The 7,989-nt window shown below is 37.7% G+C and overlaps 1 non-coding gene across 1 annotated transcript; it reads left to right on the plus strand.

The window, feature by feature from the left end:
• Window positions 1-6,527: 6,527 nt before the first annotated feature.
• TRNAM-CAU (transfer RNA methionine (anticodon CAU)) lies at window positions 6,528-6,600 on the plus strand. The gene has a single exon. It is a non-coding gene; the product is annotated as a tRNA-Met (tRNA).
• Window positions 6,601-7,989: the final 1,389 nt, after the last annotated feature.

The raw sequence follows: 7,989 nt of genomic DNA on the forward strand, positions 1-7,989 counted from the left end.
TCCATGATCTTAATTGCATAATCAGAAATGTTTTCATGATACAGTTGTAATTATAGGGGTATTCTGGTAGGACTTTACCTAGTTATCTGATATGTAAAGAGATTCAAGTCATTTTTTGAATACAAGTTATAGAAAAGTTAGGAAATGAGCACTCAGTGGGAGACTTTGAGAGTTTGTGATCAATGGAGTAACATGAAAAGCAATATGACATAATTTAGATTATATCTCAAACCAGGATACTTTCACACTTTCCAATCAGGAGATCCTTGAAGCTCTGTCTCTGTTTGGCTGACACTTTTGAGGTCTTATTGTCTGAAAGTTGAGAATCACAGGGTCCTTAAGGAATACTTAACTGGTCTGTCTCCCGTTTTCCAGGCCTGCAAAGCATTTCTTGTACCTTTTGCAATGAAGCAGCCATGGATGTTAAGTGTAAGCTTCAGAATTTTTGAACAGAGCAAATTCATCACTGCATTTGTAATGAGCCAACCTTTGAAAATTGAAGACACCAGTTTTTTTCTTCCATATCCTGTTTGATCTGCTTCAGACACCTACAAGGCAAGTAGACATCATCTTAACATTCATTCAATCCAATGGTGGAAAACCAACAATGTGGCATTTTAGAGGCTAAGTTGTTACTATTATTCCACCTAAGATCTGGGCCTTAAAAAGCCTCTAAGTCCTGTCTCAAAGGTTCTTGTCAACACAGCAAAAAGATTCTAAACCAATGAAGAACTTTAGGGAGTTTTGGATATTCTCATTTAAAAGGTTTCATTTTTCAGGATAGATTTACTGCACCCTATTGATGGGAAAAATGGCTCTGTCTGTCTCAGCGTTTTCAGTGTGACAAAATGATTTTTAAATTAAGGCCAGACACAAGATAACAAGCTTCTTTCTTCTTTTCTTCTATTTTCACTTTTATTCATTACAAAGAAAATGGAAAATCTTACGGACTTACTAAAAAAATGAGAAAAGGAAGTAAGTAGATATGCACTTAAAGAAATTTTACGTATAGCATACAACAACTTCAGTTGTTTTCAGTAAAAAGGAGATTCCTGACTTTCATGGACTCGTCACTGCTTCATGCTAGTTTTTCTAGGAATATATTAATTGGTAACGGTAATACCAGTAATGATCACAGTTTCTATGTGTGAAGTGTCTGCTGGGTGTCAGACATTGTGTTATATGCATGTATCGTTTACCTTAATCACAACATCTATCCAGTAATGTAAGCGTTGTCATTCCGTTGTCCATACGAAGAAATGTGAGGCTCAAAAAGATTAAGTAGCCTGTCCAAGATAACTTATTAAAAAAAAAAAGACAGAATTTAAACCCAGCTCTTTGTAACTAACATCTCATGCTCCTAAATCTAGTGTATACTTCCTAACATGATTAAAAGGAACTGTACTAGATATTATTGAGAATATATATATACATGTGTATATAAAATATATAATATAATTTATAGTTTATTATATATGTATTTCCTTAATTTCAAATATCATGTAATGAATATGCCAGAAGAAATAACTAAAACAGCATATGTATAGAAAGAATGAAATGTGTCATATATCCCCCCAGATATTATGACAGTTCACAGAAGAGCAAACTCATTATAGGTTGGAGACACCAAGATGGCTTCATGAAGAAGGTAATGTTTGAACTGGCTTCTGCTGGATGCATATGTCTTGACTAGGAACAAAAGGAGAGTTGTTTGTTTGTTTGTTTGTTTGTTTGTTTGTTTGTGGCAGGGGGCAGAAAGCAGGGATAGGATAGGGCATGACACAGTCGTGCAATCAAGAGTAAGAACTTTGGAGAAAGGAGGGGGATAGTGAGTAAAGAGACAGCCCTAACACGCTATCTGTGCAGCGATAATAATAGCTAATCATTAGATGAGTGTCAGATGATGTGCTTATTGTCAGATATTCAGCATCACCCTGAAGTATTAAATAAGTATAATTACTTGCCTATCTTTACTAATGAGGAAGATGGGCACAGAGGTAAGCGTACCTTGTTCAAGGTACACAATAGGTGATAAAGCCAGAATAAAGCTGAAGTCTTTTGACTTACAAGCTTGGATTTGGACCCACTCAATATCATTGTCAGGATGTACGGTTTGGGATGTTGTGACATTTGCTCAAAGATGAAGAGTTATCACTAAGATTCAGTTTAAAGTGAGTGTCGCGTAGAGTGGAAGAGAGAAAAGATATCCTTTGTTTCCTTTATGCAGCGAGCATTATTGAGCAAGTACACAGCAGGGCAGTCGTTGGAAGTTCAAGAGAACTGAGGCATGGTCTGTGTGCTAGGTGAGACATGGAGACTAATAAAAAGCATACAAAGTATTACATGACACGTATCTTTGAAGAGGTAAAAATAGACAAAAAGCAATATAGAAGCAATCTTTCCTGAGTAAATGGAAGCAAGTCAGAGACTTCATGGAGGTGTTGGAATCAGATGTGCATAGGATTCTTGCAAGGTAGAATCAGAGTCTATGACACAGAGATAAACCAGTGAGAACTCAGAAACATGGAACAAAATTGATCATACATGGTCTGATTTGACATGTGCTTGAATACATAGAGGTTATAATGGGAATGAAGATGGGAAAGTTCCATGAGATCAGATTGTGGAGAGTCTTGATGTCAACATAATAGTGCAGACTTTACTTTGTATACCACAGAAAGTCGTTAAGACTACTGAGCTAGGAATATGAGCTCTACAAATGAAAAGACTTTTCTGTCTCTTCAACCCTTACAGTCATATATTTGATCTCAATAAATATTTGATGAAAGAATCAATGAACTGCCATCACATAGTCAAGGCTTTGTTTTAGGAAGGCAGCAATGCATAATATGAGTTATAAAAGGGATTAGGGAAAAGGAATCCAGTTAGGAGGCTGTTGTGTTCAATCTGGAAATAAAAAGGGATTTCTACTAGACTGCTGGAGTGGGAATAGAATTCAAAGGAAAGACATGAGACTCACCATTAATGAAGTATGGTCAACACCTGTTGTCTCACAGGCTATATGGGGAAAAGTGAGAAAGGAGTTAGACATGGAATTCAAACTTAGAACTTAATGAGAAAATAAGACACTTAACAGAAATATTTGATTCAGGAGTTGGAGTTGATTTGTTCATATATTCAAAGAATATTTTGGATGGACGATTGTGTGCCAGGAAATTTTCTAAGACTTTTGATGTACATCAGATACAAAACAGACAAAATCCCTGCTCTCCCTTTGTTTACATTGTACAATAGGTAGGAAGAGGATAAACTATGAAAAAGAAACAATGATTGGATTAATTATTTAATATATTTAGTTGCTATAAAAATAGAGCATGATTGTGGGATTTGGGGTGCAGTGGCAGGGAATAATTTTAATCATGGTAGTAAGGGGAGGTATTAGGTTAAGGGGATATTTGAGGAAAGAATTGGGGAGGTAGAAGGGCTAGATGTCTGAGATCTTGGAAAGACAGACTCTAGAAGTTGTTTGCTTTAAGTTTATAGTAGATGCGGTATGAGTGGATAAGAAAAAAGAAGGACTTTCTCTTTGCTATTCGAAGACAGAAAGCAGCACTTCAGGGAACATCTACATTTAATAGCTGAAAAATGCCAGAATAATTATGAAGGGACAGAGGAAAAAGATTTATACTCATTTAGAGATGAACATATCACACTGTTTTATCTGATTTAAAACATTTCCTTGCCTAGAAATTAGATCCAAGTATTTAAAGCACCTTTCAAAACAATCCAGTTTCTCCTTAAGCCGAGGAGAAAGAACTGGTTGTTTTCCACGATGAGTCTTCTGTGAACCTTTCAACTCTCATGCAATGGAAGAAGCTAGAGGACAAAACTCCAGTTGTAAATACAGTTTGGGAGTGAAGTTTCTAGTTTTGCTCTATTATTTCTTATACCTACCAGGACACCAATAATAGAACTTGGCACATAGAAGATTCTCAGCGTATGTTGGTTGAACTAAAATCAAGCTATCAATATCTGATTTGGGGAGGAAGTGTTGATGGTAAGGCTATTCAACTACTACTTGACAAAAGAGACTTGAGTGATGCCAACTCTGACTTAGGGGCTCCATCCAGTGTGGGCCCACCATCTGCTGATTCCAGGACCAGAATGACCTTCCTATACAGGGTATAGTCTCCAGAAGGTCATGGGATTCAGTTCCCTTCCTCCAGGCATTCAGAATCTAAAACATCAAAGCTAGTGATTATCTGTTCTCTTCCATTAAGGAGATTCTAAAACCTTTTACATCTTTAAGACAATGCTTTATATTGAACCAGACCTCTTTTAATGAAACTGAAGTTTATTTTCAACAACTCCCATTGTGTGTTTGAGTATGTAAGAGATTCTAACATTTACATATTTCTTTGACTGCAAACCTATCAGTATGTTCTCAAAAGAAACCATTTTCTGCTGTATACTGATGTTAATGAAATGCTTTGCTTTCAGGCCAGACTCATTTGCAATCCACTTAAAAACTTTTTAAATTTGATTTTCAAAACTTCTGTAGCTAAATGGACATAACCTTGAGATTTGGTTCTGTAGAAATTTTCCCTCTTGATTCTTTTGCAGGTGAGCCAAAGGTAGCACTAGCAATAGAATCTGGGTTCTACACACAAGTAGGAGGAAAAAAAAAACCAAACTGCTGTCTATTTTTTTTTTCAACTGAGTTTTAAAAGATTTCATTGAATATTTTCTCTGTTCAGATAAGGGAGCCAAAGCCTATGATAGCAGCTTGTCTGGATTAGAAGGTTGATTGTTTGCACTCTTGTTTAGTTTTGTTCCTTAATGTAGACCAGGATGTCAGGGGTTTTCTGTGAGAGTCACTGAGGGGAGCAGAGATGCAGGGTGGGGCCTGGCGAAGACTGTGAGGTACACGTGGGGGCAGTGAGGGTGAGGGGGATGGAAACAGAGATCAAAGAATCATCCTGAGCTTCCCAGCAGAAAAGCCTTTGGCAACTCTTTGATGTCCAATTTGCCCTCTGCCCCCAATCAAAAGTGTGTCTGGGGGCCTGAGTGAGAACGGATTCTGGTAGGGCCATTTTATAGGTCTGGGAGGCACATAGCATCTTTCGAGTACCTTCTAAAAGAGATGTGCAGGAAAAATTACTTTACTTCCTGACCTTTGGGAGCTTACACCCTAGTTCAGTAAGCAAAACCTTGAGTGACTTCATCAATCAACTTTGTCACGTTCCTCCAGCAAACAACAGAAATATTTGATTGTGTCATGACTGTGATTTTTTAGCCTGAACACAATAGTTTGCTAAATCAATTATTCCCAGGAATAAAAAAGCACCGGTGCACAACATCATCCTTTTGTCTGATAGGGTGTCCGTCCTCAGTCGTGTTTCTGTAATTGACCCTCTTTTACTTCCCTGTGATCTATTTCTGGTGTTTTGTATTTTGTATTCAAAGCAGGTGTGAGTTTTAGACATTATGGTCATATGTGTATATTTTTTTTCCTCTCAGCAACAAAAATAATTGTCTTACCTGCTCTCTGAACAACATAGGCTTTGGAAACCTTAAATTCAGGGCTCTTGAATGGATGATTCTGAGTAAATATCACAGACAATACAGGACTGATAACTTCAAAATGACAGCTCAGATAAGCTGCCAGTTAAAAGGCAAACAATCAACGCTCTGAAGTAAAGCAGCAACATTGAAGATGGGTAGATTTGCACATTAAATAACCAATATGTAGTTTCCTTTAAAATGTCCTTCCTCCATGAAGTTAACTTCACACTGAATTTACACCTGACATACAGACGGCCCTACAGAGAAGTGAAAAATACATGAACTTCCTCCCGCTGCGCACCCGGGTCTGCCGGCTTCTGTTTCTTTGTTCTGGCTTCCAAGACTTGCACCTAGTGTAATTCTTTCACCTGCTAGGACGAGAAACACATTCATCTCTCCTTTCATCTTAACTAGTTAGTAGAAAACACAGAGAAGATCTATAGGGAAAAATCACCCAAAACTCCTAGTAGCTTTACAAGGTTACAGAAATTACCTTATGTCATTACCTGCCTGGAATGACATGGTTGTTCAACCAGGACCGTGTTAGCAAGTTAAATACAGGTCTTCAAGAAAATACTAATTTTTTTTTTCTGAACAAAGAACAAAATGGAGCTGTATTCTTCTCAATTAAGTTATGTTAAGTTTCAGGACAATAAGCTACATTTTGCAATCCATCCTCTTCCAGAAATGCTTCCACCATGCCCTCAGTCCTTTCCTGGATCTTGAAGGGCAAGAGGGAATACAAATGAAAGGTCGTGTGAAAACCCTGGTTAGTTTTACTTTATCCCAGTGTCCTGTGTCTCTGCACTAGAACAGTCCAGCTATATAATTAAAGCAACTTTAATTTTGAAAGCCAATTCGAGCCAATCATTAAAATGTACTTTAAAAACAGTGAAGGAAATTTGATGATTCGTGTATCCGGCCAGTTTTCAGTCTTCAAAGGAAAACGTTGTCTGTTGTGTCAGGAGAGGGACACTCACGGAGCAAGGGCTCCCTCACCTGCCTCCTTAGCGCAGTAGGCAGCGCGTCAGTCTCATAATCTGAAGGTCCTGAGTTCAAACCTCAGAGGGGGCAGTTGTGTTTTGCCCTCATCCTTGCTTTGCCCATCGTCCCCAGGAAGAGAATTTTCAGGATAATTTCCTTTCAGCGATTTTACATTCCTCTTAGTAACTGTACTTTCTCTAATTAATATTAGTTAATAGAAGTTAAAATGGAAATGAAGAGGTGACTAGTATCAAAGAATAAGCCAGCTGAAAGTTATTAAAATATCACGAGATTTCAAAATTCATGTCGAATATTTCATCAAAGACATTGTTTCGGGTAGGACATGCTCCATGAATTGAGATTATAAAATGAAGTGGACATAAAACTAAATATATTGTATAGGAGAATTGTTGTAAACCGAGATAAATACTTTGTGTGTGTGTCTTTGTAAGAAAACCCCATGGAAGAAGTGCATTCCTTTTGACACCAGGAAGGGTGGTAGTGGTTAAGAAGAGTGGGTGGCTGTTTTAACGGGGTGCTTTGAGCCTTAGGGAACATATACTGACAAAAAAATCTGTGTGTATGTGTGTTCATGGGCGTATGTGGGAGTGGGGGAGCAGGAAGGGACCGGGTCGGGTTCAATGTGCATTCAATTTCTAACACAGAAACTGGGCCAAGAGGCCAATACGCTTAGATATACATTAGGATTAGTATAAGCAATCACTCTGGGGCTTTTAAGAAATGGAGTTGGCTTTAAAAAGGAACATTGGGCAATCTGTAAAAATAATCAGAGGAATGTGGAAAGGCTTCCTTTTTATCCCAACACTTTCAGCCAATCACCAAGCATCTTTTTTGCCCCAATTACTGTGGTTTGAAGAGAAACAGAATGGGTTGAAGAGAAATGGAGTGTTCTGGAAAAAATGCAAATGGAGTCTGAGGATTAGGAGGTGAAATTAATTAATCATAATTTTTCTTTGAAAGAAATGATTAAGATAGAGGTCCATTTCAATACTGGTCATAGTTTGGGGTATAAGTAAAGAGCCTTCATATAATGGTAGTTAATTTACAAAAGAAAAGAAAATTGAGTGATTAAACATTTTATGTCAAAGAAGATCCAGGCACCAAGACAATAAAGTTGAAAACAATGGAACAGGAAAAATAATCATAATAGAGGACCCCAAAATTGCCCCTCGTGTTTCCTGTGAAAAATAGCACGGGGGGCCTGACTTCGAAAGCCAACAGAGAACAGATGCATCAAAGTCTGGGTTACATTACACTAATCTCTTAAGGGTCTTTTATCTAATCTCTTTCTGGCCATTGCTAAGTGCCAGGGATATGATTGCCACTATATAAATATCAAAGATTATCTAAACTTCTCAGGAGAAATCCATCTAATAGACATCAGAACCAGTCTAGGCATTGTATGTCCTCAGTCTTTCCTTGACAGAAACAGAGACAAAGGCAGATCAATTCTTTCCT

The sequence above is a fragment of the Camelus bactrianus genome, chromosome 25 (genome assembly GCF_048773025.1).
Source record: "Camelus bactrianus isolate YW-2024 breed Bactrian camel chromosome 25, ASM4877302v1, whole genome shotgun sequence".
NCBI lineage: Eukaryota > Metazoa > Chordata > Mammalia > Artiodactyla > Camelidae > Camelus > Camelus bactrianus.